This window comes from Sus scrofa, chromosome 18, assembly GCF_054392235.1.
Source record: "Sus scrofa isolate SSC_HxYL_T2T_F1_AM1 chromosome 18, Sscrofa_HxYL_maternal_Yorkshire_Landrace_v2.0, whole genome shotgun sequence".
Classification (NCBI taxonomy): domain Eukaryota; kingdom Metazoa; phylum Chordata; class Mammalia; order Artiodactyla; family Suidae; genus Sus; species Sus scrofa.
In genome coordinates, this window is record NC_139400.1 from 62,832,373 (window position 1) to 62,854,041 (window position 21,669).

The 21,669-nt window shown below is 43.2% G+C and overlaps 1 protein-coding gene and 1 long non-coding RNA gene across 17 annotated transcripts in view; both read right to left on the reverse strand.

Moving 5' to 3' along the window:
* The window catches only part of SUGCT (succinyl-CoA:glutarate-CoA transferase), a 643,257-nt gene that overhangs the window by 227,030 nt on the left and 394,558 nt on the right, over window positions 1-21,669 (reverse strand). The window lies entirely within an intron of this gene.
* Window positions 8,397-14,523, reverse strand: LOC146395106 (uncharacterized). The gene is made up of 2 exons (XR_014833333.1): window positions 9,697-14,523; window positions 8,397-9,155 (listed from the first exon to the last, which is right to left on the reverse strand). It is a non-coding gene; the product is annotated as an uncharacterized LOC146395106 (long non-coding RNA).

Here is a 21,669-nt window from a genome sequence, read left to right on the forward strand (position 1 = left end):
GGATAGAGCACATCTTGGGCCACAAATCAAGCCTCAGTAAATTTAAGAAAACTGAAATAATATCAAGCATCTTTTCCAACCAACCACAATGCTATGAGATTAGAAATCAATTACGAAAAAGGAAACCCGTAAAAGATACAAACATGCGGAGACTAAACAACATGCCACTAATGGATCACTGAAGAAATCAAAGAGGAAATGAAAAAATACCTGGAGACAAATGACAAGGAAAACACGACAAATGAAAACCTATGGAATGCAGCGACAGCAGTTCTAAGAGGGCAGTTTATAGCAATACAATCTTACCTCAGGAAATAAGAAAATCTCAAATAAATGCCGTTTGAAAAATGGTGCCAAGAGACTTGTTTGATGCAGGGTTGCCAAAAATCTTCAATTTGTGACAAACACGATATCCGAGAAGTGCAACCGAGTGTAGTGCAAAGGAGGAGGCACACCTAGGAGCCTGTCCTGGAGACACCACCATCCTCACTGTTTACAGATACGGGAAGGAATGCTCAGAGCTGAGATAATTCAATCAAGATGACAGAGCCAGTGAGAGAACATGATTCCATGCACATGCAATTGGGAAGCTCATGTTGTTCTGAGCCTCCTCAAGAGGGCCCTGGCACAGCAGGACACAGAACACCAGGCCCAAGTTCTGAGTGAGGAAGCAAGAACCAGAAAGGCAAACTGCCCTTCTTGTGTACACAAGAGCCAGAACCAGAATTCAGAGCTTTTCTGCCACAGCACAGCTGGAATATGACCCAAAGAGAATAATCCGCAGTAGCGGTTTCCCTCACGGGACATCTGCGACATTCTGAAAACAGAGCTTAAGTTAATAAATACAAATAATGTGTTCTCTTTCTTTTCTTTCTTTCCTTTTTTTTTTTTTTCCCAACGTTTTTGGCTCATTGGTAAATACACTTTGTAAGTTTATTTTATTTGTGAATTCAACTATTGTCCTATAAGTACAAAAGGATATAATTGAGATAAACTAAAAACATAATAAATGAACTAAAAATATAACATTGTCACAAGGGAAACCGCAGTTTTCTAGACGGCGTGCCCTAGAGCTAGAGAATATACTTCTAATGAGCTTTGAGTAATCACATAAATTGAAAACCTAACCTTGTAATGCCTGATAGTGATCTAAACTACTTCGCTATGCTTTGTATTATACCACAGCACAGTGGTTTGTTCACGAAATGTAACAAAATATCATGTGTTACTCATGCTTTGGCCTTAGGCTTACATGTGTTGAAACCATAATCCCCAATGTATTTCAGAGTATGTTTGGACAACCAAAGTTACTCTATGAAAAGGACCCAAAAGGAAAACCCTATTCCATTAAAAACACAAATTGCTAAGAGCTAGATGTTTAAGTACTGCCTAGAGTGTATAAAGAAGACTTAAAATAGCGTGCTCATTTTTCCCACTTAAAAAAATGAAAAAGGAACCTTCAGGAACCATATAGGAAAGTTGTAAATTAGCTAATATATCCTGATCCCCTTCATATATGTTGTACTATGCCATGTGGAAGAAATGCAATACCACAGCCCAACAAAGAACTGTTTGATACCAAGAGCTTCAGATTCAGAGCAAAAGGGGTTACCCTGGTTGCTAAATACGGAAGATTTGTCAAGGCAATGTCATGGGTTAGCATCAGACGTCACAGTTTGGAGACTTCCAGTGAAGACACCTGAAGCCCAAACTGGGGATGTGTAGGACATCATTTAGGCTGTAGCGTCCCCAACAACAGTGCTGGGGTAGTGAAGAATGTGAGCAGTGGGACCAGACAGAAACTATATTTGAATCCCAGTTCTGCAACTCATGAGGTCCGTCACCTTAGGAAAATCACTTCACCTCTCCAAGCCTTCACTTCCCCATTTCTTATATATTCGATATTCAAATACTCACCTCCTCACTGGGTTGGGGGCTTAAGAGATGGCGTGTGTAAAATACTTAGTAAATTTCCTAGCACTGATGAACACCCAAGTATTAGCTATTATTATTGCTGTTATTAGTTTTGATATTTTATGAATGATCATAGTATTGTTAGTACCTAGCGCAATGTCCTAGATATTAAGGAATCAATAACTATTTGCTAATTGAGCTGAGCTTTGTGGCTAATGGTTTCAAATCTTACATTATTCTACTTAATTACAAAGGATACCTTCAAAGCATCATTATCCAAATTCTGAGAAATTGGGTTGGTCATCAAATAAGACTGGGAAATCTAAGTTAAACAAAACCAGTACTTTCTTTCCTGCAGAACTTCTCAGAGCCATTAATGTGACAATGTGTGTTATGAATCCCCTAAGGAGGTTTAAGATACAGCCTGCAGTGCATCTTAAGTTTATTGCACAGTTTCCTCATCTATAAAACATAAGATTTTACAGCATGATCTCTAAATTCCTTCCTCCTCATTAAGAGGTTAGAATTCTAGGCATTTTTCAGAAGTAATTATGCATATGAATACACATAAAAATGAATGTTGACTCCCTCTTGAGATCAGAACTAATTAGATCTTTTTCCTTTTTTCCATTCCAAAGCCCACCCAAAATGAACTCGATCTTTGATGCTTTATCACGTATATAACTTAACACGAGCTTTAACCTGAATAGATCAAGTTCATGGGAGTTTAAGTCATTTCTGATTTAATATGATTTTTTGAAAGCAGGCACTGACATTAAATCCAAGATGCTAAAGCTCACAGGCTCCAGAATGAAGACTCAATCATGTAGGAGCACATTTTTTTTTAAACTTTACTTTTGAATATATTTCTCATTAAGATAAAAAATGTTACCCAAATCTACATCCTTGACACCATTTAATATTTAAAAAGCAGGTAATGAAATTGTCATCTTACTCCACTACATAAAAAACAAGTATGAGATCCTCCAGTCTTGCCTCTCTCCCTCTCTCCTCACAGAGACTCTTGGCATTTTTTAGAATAAATTTTACTGAAGTAGAGTTGACTTAGAAAGTTGTGTTAGTTTCGGGTGTACCGCAACGTAAACCACTTAGACATTACGTATATCCATTCCTTCTCAGATTCTTTTCCCATTTAGGGCATTACACAGCATTGAGTAGATGACCCTGTGCTCACCGATTCTTCCAGCTCCAGTCCCAAATCTCCCTCATTACCCGTTTCCTCTTTTTGAGCTCAAGACCCAGGTTTCCATGCCCGTATTCAGCGGGCATCCTTCCATGCAGTCACCTCAAATTCAAAGTGAAACTCCTTACTGCTACAGATCCTCTTCTGCTCACCCTGGGGTCACTGCCAAACCCACGAGTCAAGCCTCCTTCGTTCTTCCATCGTCCTCATGCTCCGCCTGCACCTGCAGTCATTTTCTGCCGTAGTTTCCCGGTTAATCCTTTGCCCAGGACCCCCCTCGCGTTCTTTCTTCTTTTCTATCCCAACTGTTTGTTAAACAGACTCCTGGTTCCCTCTTCCCTCACCCATTTTCTACCTTCCTGAGACATTCGTAAAAAGAACAGTCATCATACTTTCCTGGTTAGTGTCCTTCCACGACTCCCCATCGCCGCTGGATAAAATCCAATCTGCTTAACGTGCTAGATGAGGCCCTTCGCAAGCTGGCTGTAGACTACCGCTCTAGCCTCGTTCTGCTCCCCACTTCTCGGACTCCGTTCTCTCAAAAGGCTCTGCCGCCTTTCTTTCTTTCCTTCCTTCCTTCCTTCCTTTCTTTCGTCCTTTTTTGTCTTTTGAGGGCCGCACCCACAGCATATGGAGGTTCCCAGGCTAGGGGTCGAATCAGAGCTACAACTGCCAGCTACACCACAGCCACAGCAACGCCAGATCCGAGCCACGTTTGCCACCTACACCACAGCTCAGGGCAACACCAGATCCTTAACCCACTGAGCAAGGCCAGGGATGGAACCTGCAACCTCATGGTTCCTAGTCGGATTCGTTTCCACTGCGCCACGAGGGAACTCCAGACTCTGCCCTTCCTGAGTCACGCATATACCATCCCTTCTTTCCACCACCTCCCATCTGCTATGCCCCCCTTTGTCCAACAGGCAAACACACACACCTCTCAGCGGGTACCTCTCCCACCCGAGAAAGTAAATCTTAATGTCTGCCCCTCTGTATCCCGACCCTTCTGTTTCCCAAACAACTTGTCCCTTTTTGTATGAATGCCCTTTCATGTCGAATCTGAAAGTCCCCCTCTAGTCTGAACTAGATCCTAGGTGTCTCTTCTGTCCTCCATCTCCTAACGCTCTACATAGCCCTGCACTGTGCCTGGTACATATGGTGTTTGTTGAATGACCAGTAAATAAATAAATAAATAATAAACACACGCATGAAATTCAAATAAAAATTTCAGCCCTGAAAGTGAAACATGAATATTAGAAAGCACTATATTAAATGTAAGGAAAAGTGTTCAAATACGTCAAAAATCGTCTGTGCCCCCCACCCCCAAGGTGACATTTGTTAATAAATAGAAGGTGTGAGTTAATGGGTGATTCCTCTTGTGATTCCATGTGCTCTGAACACAAAGATCTACAACTACGGTGTGCAGTCCCGTTGAACGGAGTGCCGACAGAACAGGACCAAAGCCACACCGGGCACAGAGAGGAAGTGGGTGAGGGCGAAGGTGACGGGAGTGAGCATCACATGAGTTCTTCTTTGTTTCTGCCCAGATGAGACTTGAAGTTAATGCCAAACAAACACGAGTCTCTGTGTGCATGACCGTCACCTGGCAGGAACAGGGCATCCCCGGGGAAGAAACCCTCCCGGTGTTGGCAGAAGCTTGCGGGCCGGGCGCGGTGGGGCGGCCGCGTGTGTTGCTCTGCCCAGCAGAGGGCGCACAGCCCCCGACACCGAGCCGGGCGGGTCCAGGAAGCGGGCGGAGCAGGGATGAGGCTGTAAGGGACCAAAGCCTCTGCCTCCGGGTCAGCGCGCTCACCTCCTGCCCTCGCTGCCCCCTGGCACTCTGCTCTGGTCTTCCCACTCCTAGCGAAGGGTTCGTGAACTTCCAGATCTCAGGCGCACCGGTTTCAGAGCAAATGGGGAGAGGGCAGAGGAATGTCATAACTTCCTGGCAGAGGACCCTTTAACTCACTGCCCCGGGCATGACGGCTACAGAAAGCATCCCAACTGGTTCTATCGGACATTCGGATTCCTCCCCCCGAGAGTGAATAAGGGGTCGTACAGGGGGAGACTTTCCAAACGCCCCTCCCCCAACTTGAAGGATTTTCCCGCTTCAAGATTTACTTTAAATAGTTTAGGCATCGGAGGTGTAACACTAAGGTCAAGAGGCTATTAAAAGGTTGCTGGGGTGAACTCCTTCCCCTAAAGGCATGTTTGCATTTTATGAGGGGTAACTAGTCATCAAGGAGAAAAATCAGAAAAGTTCGGGGGATTCCTGTCATTTCCAGCAAGCAAGTGGCAAATCCTCAGGCCACTGCTGGGCTGTGAAGGATACTGGGGTTACTGTAAATACTGTCCAGGACGGGCTTGCTACTCCCAGTAAAGGAGAGAGAGTGCACTTAGAAATAACTGAAGTAGACGACAGAGAGAATGAAACATCTCAGAAGGGAAGGAACCAGGTCTAGGAGGTTTTCATGAGGCCACTATGGCCTGCTCCTGCTTCAGGGACTCAGGTGTGGGGTGGGTTGGTTGGTTTTTCCCCATGCCTGGAAGAAGCATATACCCATAGCTTGAGGCACACCTACAATTCAATCCTAAATTACAGCCGATAAAATCCAGGAAGAAAGGAGTTCTATCTCACTCAGCAAAGCTGGGCTAGGATTTTAAGGTGAAACCATGCTTGAAACCCTAAGTACTGTTATATGAAGAGGTCTTCAAACTAATGACATAAATTGACATTTTAGCTCCAGTACAAAACGGAACTAGTCGGAGTGCACAAGGCCAAGGGAACTGTTTCTAGTTTGATACACTAGATGCTTTAAAAGGAAACCTTTGAGGCAAAGGGCGGTTCTGGATTTGTCAGTACACTTTGGCCACTGGAATGGTTAGATCAGATGTTGCGTGGTGTTTTGCAGGCTTGGGCTCTCTACAGCAGAGCGGCTGTCATTCAGTACTTGGGGGAACGAGTGAAGTAACTGCAAGACGCCACATCGTGGAATTCTGTGTTAATGACCCACAATGCGAAGCCAGGGTTTTGTGTGGTGGACGTGATTATCTCCACAACCAACTCAACATTTTCAGAAAAGTGCTTTTAAGCACCATGATTTTGTCACTCAGAAACCCATTACCCTAGCACCACATGGATGTGTGGCAAAGACATATGCCCTTGTTGGTTACAGTCTGCAAGGGAGCCTGTGGTTCTGGATCAGATGAACGAGGAGCTTCAGGTCAAGACAACAAGACATAAACTTGAATATCAAAGTATTTTTAGAGTATATTTCCAGTTGTCACATGCTACATCTTTCTGACTTGTGTAATTATTACCCTGAAAGCTATGTGCTTCTTTTCATATCATCTATGTGCAGGACCCTACACACAGCCTGGATATGTGTGCTTCCTCACTACAAGCAGCAGTTCTGAATTTCATGTAAATATGGGACCTAAGGAAAATAGAGCCCCTTTCTCCTCTTCCTTTCAGAATTGGCATCAGATTCATAGAGTTCCATTTATGTATATTAGAATGATAGCAGTACATGTCATGTTTCAACCAAAAAATACTGGAATAGAGTACTGAACACAGGAAATGAAAAATGCACTTAAATACCACCCATATCAGAGTGAAGATGGATTAGGAAAACTATTTAATTAAAGAGTTCTATGAAATAATGCCATTTTCAGCAACATGGATGGACATAGAGATTATCATACTAAGTGAGGTAAGCCAGAAAGAGAAAGACAAATGCCATGCGATATCACTTATATGGGAAATCTAAAATATGACACAAATGAACTTACCTACAAAACTGAAACCGACTCACCAGACATAAAAAATAAGCTTACGGTTACCAAAGGGGAAGGGGGGAAGGGACAAATTAGAGTTTGGAATTAGCAGATACAAACTACTAGATATAAAAGAGATGAATAACAAGAGCCTACTTAATATCCTGGAATAAACGCTAATGGAAAAGAACATGAAAAAATAGAGACAGACGTATAATTGAATCGCTTTGCTCCACACTACAACACCAACACAACGTTGTAAATCAACTGTACTTCCGTTTTAAAAGGCGGAGGGGCCGAGAAAGAACTGTTTAGGAGCAGGACTCTCAAGAAAACTGGACTGGCTCTAGTGAGCAGCGATGATGCTATACTTCATTACGGGCCATCCACAAGCTGGCAAGCCTCGGGAAACTTGGTATAGAAATCAGAACCAACCGGATTTTCAATTTGTTTCCAGATGGAATGAGAGTCTTAGGGAAGGAAATCAGATGGGTAGCAGTTTGGGGGAAGAGAAAGAGGACCTGTAATCAATACGAGTGCTTGTGTTACTCGGGATCGTGCTCATACAGGAAATCTTATAAAGCAAACCCATCCGGCAGGCGAGTGAACCGCCTTCGGAAGGACTGGCTTTGGTGCTGAAGTTAAAATGACCCCCAGAGCAAAAGCAAGCAAACCACTGCAATTTGGTGTAAAGAGCACAGCTATCATCTAACCTCCCACGCTTCATTTCCTCAACTTTAAATGAAGACATTCCTAACTTTCCAATTCACAGTCAACAAATCTAATTTCCCAATTGATGAGAATGCACAGGCTACCCACAAGCTCCTCAGAAAACCCCCCAAGGCTGTGGCATCCTGCAGCAAGGATGACAGCGGGTGGCAGGCAAAGCTCAAACACCAGCTTCTGAGGCTTTCCTTAAAGGGCTGCTTTCAACCTCCCTTTCTTGCCTCTGACCGCAAAGCAGAGCTGCTTCCTGTGGCATCTGAAATGGGCAGCAAGAGCAGCACTCTGTTCAGAAGGAAGCGAAGGGGAAGGTGAACCACTTTTAGGCTTCTTCGCTACCGCCATGACCATGTCTGTTAGAATTGAGGGGGGAAAGGAGATGGTTTTAGAGGTGATGGAGGTGATCTCTTTTTCAATGTTTGGTTAATGTTTTTATTTTTTCCATTATAGTTGATGTACAATGTCCCGTCAATTTCCGCTGAACAGCAAAGTGACCCAGTCATAGATACAGACAGACAGAGAGACAGAGAGACAGACAGACAGACAGACAGACAGACAGATAGATACTCTTCTTCTCACATTATCCTCCATCATGTTCCATCACAAGTGACTAGATATAGTTCCCTGTGCTACACAGCAGGACCTCTTTGCTTATCCACACCAAATGCAATAGTTTGCATCTATTAACCCCAAACTCCCAGTCCATCCCACTCCCTCCCTCGCCCCCTGAGCAGCAATGGAGACGATCTCCTTAGAAATCTCTATTCCTTTGTTAGTATTTTCTTTTCTTGTTTTGTTTTATGATGATTTTTATCTTATAGCTGGTTTACAGTGTTCCGTCATCTTCTCTTTTCTTTTTGGCTGCACCTGTGGCATGCAGAAGTTCCTGGGCCAGGGATCGAACCCTGACCCTGATCCGAGCCACAGCAGTGACAACCAGGTCCTTAACTCATTGAGCCACCAGGGAACTCCTCTTGTTAGTACTGCGAAAGTTCGATAGGCTCCCTCCCTCCAACTCAGCTTAAAGGGAACACTCTCAGTTCTAGAAGTCATGTAACACACATGAGAGGTTTGGACACTGACACCCTAGGTACAACGATGCTGTTTGGGACGGTAGCTGTCATTCTGAAGTGACCATCTCACATCACTTTTGCTACTATCTTATTTCCTAAATACAACCTATAGTTATTTCTCACTCCCTAGGCATCCCAACAAGCTCCTTTCCAAAGACACAGCTCATCAAATTACCACCTGCTCCCACCACACTGGATCACTCTTTCCCTAACTCTTCCATGTCTACCTGAGTAGCACTTCTTTCCGGAGTGCCTTTCTCCTGTTTTCTACTAAGAAAAAAAAATCATACATTTTTTTTTTTTTTGTCTTTTGTCTTTTTGTTGTTGTTGTTGCTATTTCTTGGGCCGCTCCCGCGGCATATGGAGGTTCCCGGGCTAGGGGTCGAATCGGAGCTGCAGCTGCCAGCCTATGCCAGAGCCACAGCAACGCGGGATCCGAGCCATGTCTGCGACCTACACCACAGCTCACGGCAACGCCGGATCGCTAACCCACTGAGCAAGGGCAGGGACCGAACCCGCAACCTCATGGTTCCTAGTCGGATTCGTTAACCACTGCGCCACGACGGGAACTCCAAAAAATCATACATTTTTGAGGCTCCAATCAATTATCACACCTATGAAATCTCCAATCACTTTTCACAAAGGTTTCTTTCTCCCTTTAAAATAATGATATGGAGTGCTGAGATATTTGAATTTATTGTGTATGTAATCAACTCTAATAAAAATAATAAATGATAAGTGAAAGTAGAGACAGATAACTATTATACCTACAGAAAATAAGATTAAAATAATCATAAAAAATCAACTATAATAAAAAATTTAAAAATAATAAAAGTAGGGACAGATTATGATGCTGAGAAAAATAAGATTAAAAATAATCAGGTGTTCCCACCATGGCGCAGCAGTAGTGAACTTGACTAGTATCCATGAGGATGTAGGTTCAATCCCTGGCCCTGCTCAGTGGGTTAAGGATCTGGCATTGCCATGAGCTGTGGTGTAGGTCACAGACGTGGCTCAGATCCCAGATTGCTGTGGCTGTGGCGTAGGCTGGCAGTTGTAGCTCGATTTGACCTCTAGCCTAGGAACTTCCATATGCTCTGGGTGCGGCCCTAAAAATAAATAAATAAATAATCAGAAAGGCACACTGAGGTATATGGAATGACTGCCAGATGGGGCCCTGCTATATAGCCCAGAAAACTCTACCCCACAGTCTGTGATCATCTACGTGGGAAAAGAAATTGAAGGAGGATGGATGTGCGCATATGTATCATTGAATCACTTGGCTGCACAGCAGAAATTATCACAACATTGTAAATCAACTATACGTCAATAAAACTTTTAAAACTAAAAAAACAAAAATAATCATAAAGTATTACATATGTATCTGTCTCAGTGTCAAGGCACTGATTTTTTTCCCTCGTGGTGGCAGGATTCTGAGAAACTCTGTTGAATCAGAACTTTAACTATGATCTGTTGACACACTAGAGCTCCGAGGGCCGAGGAGCACCTGCTAGGGCCCAACACTTACTTCGGAGGGAGGTGGGGTTCCAGTATACAGTTGACCCTGAACAGCATGAGTTTGAACTGCGCAGCTCCTCTTACACACAGAAAGTTTTTTCAATAAATATTTTGGAAAATAAATTTTAGAGGCTTGCTAAAACTTGAAAAAACTTGCAAACTGTGGAGCCTAGAAATATCGAAAACATAAGAAAAAGTTGTCATGAATGCATAAAATATATGTAGATATCAGTCTCTCCTTCATAGGCATAAGGTGATAGTTAACATAAAATTAATCTGTTAGTTTTCTTACTGTTTTCAAAGAATTATATTATTATGCAGTATGCCTCTCTCTCACTCATAATTGGAGAAACTACCTATCAGCTTATCATCATAGGTTGAGTGAGTTTTTTTAAAACTGCAATGACGTTTCCAATACTGTGTCATGAATATGACTGTAATACTATATGCTATAACATTTTTATGACGATTCATTCATTAGCATATTGGCTAGGCTACAATGAAGCAATCGTGTTGATTGCAACAAGCTACCATAAAGCAATTATATTGCTGCTTCTTCATTTTTATTGCATAATATTGTTACACTCGTAAATAAATATGAATTTATTTTCCACACTATCTTTTCATTTTTGATGTCCAGTACATATAACATCTACTATTTTTGTATTATAGAAGATAATACCGATACAGGTGCTGACGGACGATGTATCTTGCAAACAGATGCTGTAAATATGGTGTCGATAAGTACAGCACAACTGGAAATGCATTTTCTCCTCATTATGATTGTCTTTTCTCTAGCTTACATTATTGTAAAAATATAGTATATAATGCATATAACATAAAATATATGTTATCAGTAAGGCTGTAACTCAACAGTAGGCTGTTAGTAGTTACATTTAGGGAGAGGTAAAAGCTATAGGCAGATTCTGGATAGCATGTGGGGGTTGGTACCCCAACACTCATGTGGGTCGAGGTCCACTGTGTGTTCTGGGGTTCAGTTACCCTTCACGCTGCTAGGCTTTGAGCAACGGCCAAGGATATAAGCGTGAATTTAAGCATGTCTTGACATGCAGTGCTATTTACTTACAGACCCATGCAGAGATGAGGACCAGCAAGAGCAGTTTCACTCTAGTGGACAAAAACCTACTTGTCTCTGAGAAACCACGGGCGCATTATGTGGCAGAGACAGAGAAAAGGCAGTAGGAGATTGATAAAACTTCAGTCTTTTATCTGACCTTTTTGATAAAATAAAACACAGGATTTATGGAGGGACACGTTGATGGAGAAGACAGATGATTTATCTTTGAGCGTCCCAAAGCTTAGCTGGAAAAATAAGAAAAGTATTCCCACTATCAGTCAAAATAGGCTAGATGCTGCCACAGCAGCAACAACCCCTAAATCTCAATGGCTTAAAAACAACAAAGATTCATTTCCTTCCCATACATGCTGAATGACAACTTTGGGTCAGTGGTGGACTCAGTGCTGTTTAATCACGCAGGGATCCAGGCTGACAGGGAAGTACAATCTCAAGACTCTACCAGTCCACCATGCCCAAGAGAATGAAAACTCTGCGGAGTTTCAGAACAGATATCACACGCTCTGGTCTGAAAAGGGCATATACAACCTCTGCTCACGACACTCTGGCCAGATCTAGTCACGTGGTCCCATCCCACCATAGGAAAGTCAGGAAGTACAATTCTACCATGTTGCCAGGAGGCGGAAAGCTGGAAATACTTGGTAATGAGCGCTGATGACCACCACATGCCCTTACTTGCACCCCAAGCTTGTAAAGTAGATTACACTTGTTACAAGAAGTTGAATGACATTTTACTGAAACAGGTTTTCCTGTTGATTCATTTAAATTAATAAAATGCATGTTGTTCATCAATGTTACAGGAATCTCTGCATCCAGTAGATTCAAGAAAAACCTACTTGAACTTGAAGTGACACACCCCATGATCACCTCTCTAAGAGCTTTTGCTAAGGAAGCCAGGACAGACCAGCTCCTTATTTGATAAAATACGTTGGGAAATGTTCCTTCAACTGTTAACAATGACACATTTATAAGTGAATAATGTCCTTTCAAAGGGAGCAGAATATGATGGAAAACAAAAATTGACTGGAACAGCAAAAAGATGAGATCTGGTTTCTCCTCTTCTACCTACCTGCTGTTCAACTCCAAAGTCTCATAAGCTCATGTGCTTCAGTTTTTCTATCCAGAAATGGACAGACTAAGTCACCCAATTCTCAAATGTTCATTTAAATCCACTGGGTGTAAGGCACTTGGCTGCACTGCTAATACAGAGATTAGAGGAAAAATGCATAATCCTGACCTCATGAATTTTATAATTTATTTACCACTAGTGACCAAAGTTGGTTCTAAAAAACGGAATACAAGTATGGATAAATTTAATAGGAAAGTTGCTAAGACTTTCGCTAATCTGTGAAACACACCGTTTATGAACCAACCCCTAAAGGGAGGCAGTGAGGAAGATACGGGGTAGGAGAGGCAAGGCAGCCACACGTAGCAACGAGAGAAGAGCTGCGCATCCGCCACCACTGACCCTCGAGCATGCAGTGCAACATATGAACAAGTATTAAATGATACTTGGTCAAAAGAAGGCCAAAGACACATACAAGTACGTGGTCCATTCATGCAAGCGAAGCCTTGTTTTCTGGGCTAGCCCACAGGGCCTGAAGGAGCTCTCCTCTGGCATCCTAGTATTTGACTTAGAATAATCTGTGCATATTTAAGGAATCGCATTTCCTAAACAACATGTGAAAATTTACACTGCAGCAGCAACATGCAACCTTACCAAAGTGCTCTCTATAAATTCACAGGAGTGGTTTGCCTGTGCCTCTGTGGCCCTTTTAATATCAGGAGCCTACCAAGGTGGCTTCCAGGGACATGGAGTACTCCCGATGCCTACTGCAGTTTTATTTTTTTAGCTATTTTTATTGGAAGGGGTGCGTAAACGATTAAAATACAAAGGATCCTTTTAAAGCTACAAAGGAAGTGTTTAAAAAAAGCAATGAGGAGGATAAGAAATGATTGCTAAATTGAACGGTTTGTTTTATTAACAATAACAATAAAGTCAGTCACACAGCTCCTAAGTCCTCCCAGATGACACATCTGTGGGATCGTCTGGCCTGAAAGGAACCTTAGCCCAGAAACAAGTCGGCCATGTTCTGCATAAAATGAAGCTTTTGCACCCCATGGGAATGGGGCTTTTTAACAGGTCCAGGGTGTGCAGCTGTTTGAAGTGCTCTTCCTCCCCATTATCTGTGTCCTGCTTAGGGCCTCTTCCCACCAACGCTATACGCACCTTTAGTAACTGCTTTGTTGCAGCGGCTGAGTTTAAGACCAGAGGCTGTCGACCATGGGTACACATTCTAAACCCTACCCATGTCACAAGTACAGATAATCACAGATAAAAACAGGTGTAAATACAAAAATGTTTTACCCTTTGCTGGTAAAGGCCGTCTCTACATTCTGGCTTCCACATGGCACGTGTAATGAGCGGTGGGAGCTGAGTGATACCTAAGAAGAGCATATGGTGTCTACATGTAGCTAGTTCCTACCATTACATTGCGAATTTATTGTATTCTTCTATGGCCAGAAAAGGGGTAAAAGAAAAAGCAGAGGGTGATCGAGTGGCCCACTGAGACACGCCCCATGAAGGCGGCTGCTGAAAGTTCCTGAAGTTCCTCTCTTTCCAGCCCGGACCAAGAAGTACCAGGAGGACGAGTGCTCTGCCTGGTGAAGGCGCTGGGTCTTTGTCAGTCCCAGCTGGCCAGGTGGCTCCTCCCAAGGGCAAGGCGCACAGGCCCTACTCCCTGTCTGCTCTGCTCAAGGCATTAGAGGATCACGATAATGTCTTACAGCAGGAACTGAAGAAGCACAATACATTTGCTGAACCTTCCACAGGCGGAAAGGGGGACCGGAGAGAAGGCAGCCGGTAGCATCCTACAGATCCATCATTTCATGGCGTTATGACCTGGGTCAAATAACTTCACCCTTTTTAGGTGCCCGTTCTCATCAACGATAATATGGAGGACAACCATCTCATCAGAGAGTTGGGGCAGATGATCTGTAATACATTTAAAAGCCCTGCCTAACTCACTAGAAGCTTTAAAATTTTGGTTTCTTCCTTAGAGTATTAAGCACATGGAGAACAGTGTTTGTCTGTTTTCCTGCTATCTGATTTCTAAAAATTCCTTCTTTTTTCATCATCATTACTAATGGCTACTCTAAAGCAAAAATGATTTACTGATGAGACAGAAAAAAAAGAGAGACTGTCCATAAATTACTCCGAGAAGAGATATGCTCTAAAGGTGTGATCTTCAGTCTGAACCTAGCAGAGTGGCCTGAGGAGCCGATGAGGTGGGCTGCGGAAGCCGACACCAATGAGCGTTTGGGTTTCTGACCCTGCTTTAACCAAAGCAGCTGTACTTCGTTCTAGCTTCTATTGACCGTGTGCAAAGTGTGGACTTAGAAAATGTACCAGCAATGGCCTACTGCTCACACAGGGCCTGACCACAGCGCTCGGAAGAGGGAAAGGGTTTCCCCGAAGGGACAGCTGGCTGTTCTCACTGCGAATAACCCTGGGAAAGTCTCGCGGGAGCGCAGGAGAATCCGGGGACAGGGTGGACCCAGATTCCCAGCCTGGAGGCCTGAGAGGATCCAGCGGTGAGGATGAGCTACTCCTGCCACGTGGCGGAGCTGAGAGAGGCGGGCCGCTGGCCTGAAACGAGTCTGGGCGGGACCCGGCCTGGGCCGCTGCTGAGAGGGACTCTGGGTGGCGGTCAGCCTCTGTTGTCCCCGGATCTCCGACGTGTCTCATGCAAAGTGACAGCGTGGCTCTGATGGACTGTGCTGATTTATTTAGCTGAAGACCTGTGTCCACATTTGGAGAAAAGCAGTACAATGTGTGTCACCCAAGTGCCGAGTGGCCGGCATTGTCACTGCGAGGAGACGCCCAGCCCAGCGCGCTCTCCCGGGGCAAAGGTTTGGTGACTGGAAGAGTCTGAGCCAGATAAACGGGGGGAAGGAGGCGCTTAGTCTCGGGTGTGCCTGGAGACATGCAAAGCCTCCACGGCTTTCCACTTACTTCCTCACTGGTTCCTCAGCAGGACTCTCCTAGGCAGATGTGATCCCCATTTTACAGAGGAGGAAACTGAGGAGGTGGGGTAACTTGCTCGAGTGAGACAATTACATCCTTTGAGGACATTGTGAGATAGGCTAATTCCCAGTAATTCGGCAGGTGGAGGCTCCTGCCAAAAGAACTGAAAAGGAACGGCGATCCCATTTTAGACTTAGGGTAGGGCAGCTGGGTAGATAATATATTGGGGGTTTTACCTAATATTTTATTTGAAAAAATAGCAAGGACATTTTTTACAAACTCCCAAATTTCTACCTTAAAATCGTTTACCACTGTTTTAGAACAGCATTTACCAACTCTGTTACCCATGAAGCACTCAGACAAGGCCAGGTCTGCGGGGGCGTCAAGTCTGCTCACTCGCACTTGCCAAAGCCCATTCTCTGGTCACCATCCATCCCATCCACCGGCTCTGACATCGGCATCCAGGGAGAATACTCTGGGCTGCTCCTATGTCCCTGACACTGGCTGCCAGGCATTTGGGAAGGTGTGGGTTGGGAGAGACAGGAGAGAGAAGGAGTTACACCGAGAGAGAGAGAGAGAGAGAGAGAGAGAGAGAGAGAGAGAGAGAGAGAGAGAGAGAGAGAGAGAGAGAGAGAGAGAGGGGCAGGCTCCTGCTAGAATCTCACGACGCTGGGTCAGTGGGCTCCTTTCCAGTCCGCATGCCAAGACCTGCAGCCCCCAGGGACCTGAGGCCTCACAGTCCCGGGAGCTTCTGCCTTCTCGCGGGGCCCTGTCCCTCACTGTCTGTGTCTCCTCCCTTTCTGCCCATCACGGGTTTTCTCTTGGGCTCTGAAGCTAGACTACCACCTGGCTCTTATCTGCGACCTCGATTCCAAGCAGAATAGTCCCCTTAGCTCTGTGGAGAGCTTTCTGGCACAGATGTGTCGGGATGGGAGCTTCACTGTTGAGAAATGTGCGCCCCGGGCATGTCTCCGCGGCAGGGCCTGCAGAAGAGGGCGCTGCAGGCCATTATCACCCCACTGGTAATGGGCGGGGGGGCGGGGATACTGAATTACTGGTATCTTGCTTTTTTTTTTTTTTGGTACACATCAAAATTTCTCAGTCAAAACCATATTCAAAATGTTGCCTGATTCAAGGTAACTGCCTCGCCAGCGGAACCTTGGCAGAACCCAAATGCAGACGATACCATCAAACCGGAAGGTCCCAGGCGTGACTTTCGAAGTTTACGACACTTTTTCAAATGTCACACGGTCCCCCATTCCACATGCCTTTCCCTGGACTAGCAACCTCCCATTTCCCAGTGAACAAAGGCCCCAGCTCTTAACTCCATCAGCCCCCCCTGCACGCCCACGGCCCACCATCCCTCCGCCCAGAGCTTGGAGACTCAGAGTCATGTGAGATGATGCACCCTCTCTTCTGAACAATCGTGTGCCTGTAAACCCAGGAGCAGCAGCCATCAGAGTTTTGTCTGAATTCCTGCCACCAGGCAACGAGAGAGACGATGGGACCAGATCCCATCTTCTGGGTCATCACTAATCATAGTTAAACGGGTCCAGCCCACAAGTACGATGACTAGTGATTCATAAGAGTGAAAGCGATCTTAAAGAAAATTTAACCCAACTTCTCAACAGGTGTTTAAGCCTGTTCTTTACCATGTCCAAAGATTTATCTTCCAATGGAATTTTGGTATCTCCTATGGCACAGCCAAAAAATTCTGTTCTTTTGAAAGTGTTCTATGTTTTGTAAAAAGAAATAATGACGAATGTGAAAAAGAAGGCAAAATAACATATCCAAATACTTTTGATATATCAGACGGTCTAAAAAAAATCAAAAACTTACCATTTTGTTCTTTGGTTGTAAGCGTTCATTAAGTGTCAAATGTACATATTTATGGAAGTATTAACATTGCCTGAACACAGTTAAGAATCGGTAAATTCTCAGACTCTACATCTCATCTCTCTCTCCATAGGCTATATTTTTAAAGTGAAATTACAAGGAGAAAACTAAATGGGAAGAATGCGAAAATGTTGCCTAGAAGCATCAGAGGCTTAAGAACACACACGCACACACACTTCAATCACGCCACAAGACGGCTGGACAGCGTGGCAAAAAGTCACAATGGCACCGATCACTGGATCTGCATCAGTTCAAAGGCAATTTTACTTCTACCAGTCAGATCACTCTTTGAAACTTTGTTATATGTAGATGTAGACATTTAATTACATATTCATTTGCAGCACAACGGAATTATTTCCTAGCTGGCAAGAATGTAAGACATTAGGGAGTTCCCATTGTGGAGCAGTGGAAATGAATCCAGCTAGTAACCAGGAGGTTGTGGGTTCAATCTCCGGCCTCGCTCAGTGGGTGAAGCTGTGGTGCAGGCTGGCAGCTGTAGCTCCAATTAGACCCCTAGCCTGGGAACCTACATATGCCGTGGGTGTGGCCCTAGAAATAAAAGGGAAAAAAAATCAGACATCAGTTTTCTCTGCAAATATACATACTCCACGACGCAGGATTCTAGGGAACTGGCAAATCAATGAGTGAAAGATAAAATCAAAATAAAAATAACAACATTTGTTCAGTGCTTTAAGGCCTGCGAAGTGTCCTCAAATGCATTACTTCAGATTCCACGTTAGTAAATGCAGTTTTTTCAAAGAATAAAACATCCTATAATTTATGCTTTCCCTAATAAGACTATTTTAAGATTAACCAGGATCACTTAAGTGTTATTATATGTGGTGCTAATAAAGCTTGAATCTGGAGAAATGCTAAAGGCAGCAAACCAAGAAAAAGGCTGAAATCATAATCATTAATTAAGCTTGTCTATAGTTCTCTATATAAGATTAATCCCTCTTTAAGTATAAAACTCTACGCACTAAAATGTGACCATGGGAAAGTCATCTAACCACTCTGCATGTCTCCTCTTCAGTTACAAAACAGAGATAACTCCTTATCTGCTCACAGACAATGAAGTGGGCTGTAAAATATTCTGACATCCCCTCTGCCTAAAAATTACATGTATCTATGGTAACACAACAAAATGAGTGAAGACCAAGTCATGTAAACCTTTTTTAGATAATCAGTAGCGCAGGGCAGTTTTCCTGGAAATGTCCAAGGAGGGACTCAGTATGTGTGCCAAACACGCCCAGTGCACTATTGTCTCATACAAGGGGTTTCATTGCAAAACAAGAATCATACCAGGCGCTGGGAAATGTTTAAGTCAGCTTTCAGAAGGGCTGCTGACTTCACATGGTAGTTATTTTTGACTTAAATAAAAGGAAAGGGGGATAAATCACATGACATCTTACCATTCAGGTTTAATTAAAGTATCTCTTGCTTTTCCACCTCCACACTCTTTCCCATGCGGATGGCAAATAAACACCAAGTTGAGTCAACATTCACTGTGCCAACTCATGTTAAGTACAAATTTAACTGCTTACACAGACAGACACACGTACATTTCTTCTAAGAGTCTTCAATTCCTACATGATTTTTTTTCTATTACGTGTGTGTGTGTATATATAATATATATATAATATCAAGATATATTTAGGCACAAAAAATTTAGAATTATTTCTTTTTCAAAATAGCTTGAGTTAGAATAACCAACCACAGTCCCACCTGTCTTTGTGAAAATAAACTTGGATCTACTCATAAGCCTTTCTTTCTTTTTCAGTCAAGTTTATTGAAGTGCAATTTACATATAGTAAAATTCACCCTTTTTGGGTCACAGTTCTGTGAGTTTTGACAAAATGCACAATCACGTAACCATCACTACAATCAAAATACACTCTTTTCATTACCCCTCCCCAAATTCTCCTGTTTCTCTGTAATCAACCCTCACCCCTCCCCCCAGCTCACCGCAGACTTGCTTTGTCCCTCTAATTTTACCTTTTCTAGAATATCATACAAATGGAATGAGACAATATGTAGCCTTTTACACCTGGCTTCTTTCACTTAGTGTGTGCATTTGTGATTCATCCAAGCTGTTACATTTATTTCTAGTTCTGTTACTTTTTATATTGCTTAGTAGTATTCCATTGATTGGATGTATTCCATTGTTTATCCATTTATCAGAGGAAGGACATTTGGGCTATTTTCTACTTGTGGGTCTTTCTTAACATGTCAGAACATGCGACAGTATAGTATGTTGGTTAAGAGAGTTTAGGCTGGGTTTTTTTGGCCATACCCACAGCGTGTGGAAGTTCCCAGGCCAGGGATCAAACCTGCACCACAGCAGTGACCTGAGCCATAGCAGTGACAACACCAGATCCTTAACAGCTAGGCTACCAGAACATAAGAGTTTAGATTTTTAAGCTAGACAGACTCCAGTTCAGATCCTAGGTCTGCAGTATATTAATTTATACTCTTGGGCAAACTATATTTTCTGAGTCCTAGCACTGGGAAGATTAAACTAGCACATGACTTGTAGTATCAACAAGTGGCTACTGTTATTATTCCTAGTATCTCTAGTTCTCAAACGCTGCTTTAATTCAAGTCTTCAAACTGATCCCAAACATAACATCTTTCATAACCTCAGAGCTTCTGCTCCATCCCTTCACTTAAAATACACCTCCCCTTCTTTCTGCTTCCCATCTTCAAGAACCAAGTGCATCTTCTTCCATGAGAACTTTCCCAACCCATAGTCTACACTGACCTTTCTATTCTCCACATTCCTGTAGCGTGCATTATTCAATCTGGTAGCCACTACCTACACATGGCTTTTAAAATCTTAATTTAATTAGGCTTCAATAAATTTAAATGCAACCTCAGTCACAGCAGCCATATTTCAAGTGCTCAGCAGGAAAATAAGGCCAATGGCTGTCATACTGGGCAATAAAGATAAAGAACATTTCAATCCTCATGGGAATTTCTATTGGCCAACACTACTCAACACTTAAACTATACAGTTCCATTTATAACTAGGTTTTATGATATCGTCATAGTCTGTTTTTCTGTGCACTGTCTCAATAGTAATTAGCAAACACTGAGCATCTCTTCTGTGCAAGACACTCTGCCAAAGAGTGACAATCTGAAGGCCTGTCTTACTAGAGCTTATCATAATACAAACATGAAGCACTGATGCAACATCTTTCAGGCAATCCTGAGGCACCTGGACAACAAATGCTACAGGGATTTAAAAGAAAGAATGATTAACCACGGTCTGGCTGGTAGAGATGTGCATCACTGAAATTTTAGGACACATATGATAAGAAATATGCCACGTAGATAGAAGAGTGGGGCAGAACCCCTCCTTTTACTTTTTTATATTCTTTCTGGAGCTTCAAGCACAGTGCTAGATACACAGGGACATAACACACATTGAGACATGGATAAATCAAATGACAAGGAACAGGAATAAATACAGGTAGCCACGTTACAGAAGGTGACACATGAAGGAGAGTTATGTGAGAAGGATCTGACAAACGGATACTCAAAGCAGGCCAAACTAAGGGCAGATTGGCAAAGGTAGGTATAAAGCAAATCCAGAGGTAGGAGCTAAGATGCAAAGTCAAGTTGAAAGAAATGAATAGATGGAGAGTGAGCAGGCAGGCAAAGTGATACTGAGATAAAGGCAGTGTCCAACGGTTAGTGCAATGCAGCCAGAAATAAATCGTCACCAGAGCAACTGAAGGATGAGGGAACGAGTGCCCATACAGGAGGCTAGGCTGGGGAATGCAGCCAGTTTGGAAACCCCGTTCCAGCCGTCTTTTATCCCTGATGGTTCCACGTGGGATGGTTTGTCTTCCTGTCTCGAATGCTCAAAGGACATGTGGAAGTCATATAAATCTTTTGAACAGACTGTATTTATTGGCTGAAGGCAAGATAACCAAGGCCCTCATGTTCATATTTCAAAATTCAGCAGAAAGGCAAAAACCTGCACAAAGGATACTGAAAGGTAAGTGAGAGGAGCATCCTTAGGCTTACCGACGTTCTCCAAGGACCTAACCATCCTAATGGTGTCTCTTCATGTTTCCATTGCCTTAGCTGGGCTTACATTTGGCCTGAGTGACCTGTTCCAGAAGCTGGTTACAGAGAAATGGTTTCAATCACTTGTGGGGTTTCACCACATGCATCAAAAGATGGACAAAGGCACAAAACAGCGTTCTTTCAGCCTTGTCTGAAGTTAAAGGAGTAGCAGAGAAAGTGTAAACGTTTTAAAGTTGAAATCTTGGGTGGGAAATCAAATGTGTTCTTTAAAATTTTATTAGAGTTGATTTACAATGCTGTCAATTTCTGCTGTAGAGCAAAGTGACCCAGTTATACATTGATATACATTCTTAAATCAAATGTGGGTTTTTAGAGGAAAAGGCAATAAAACAACAACAACAACAAA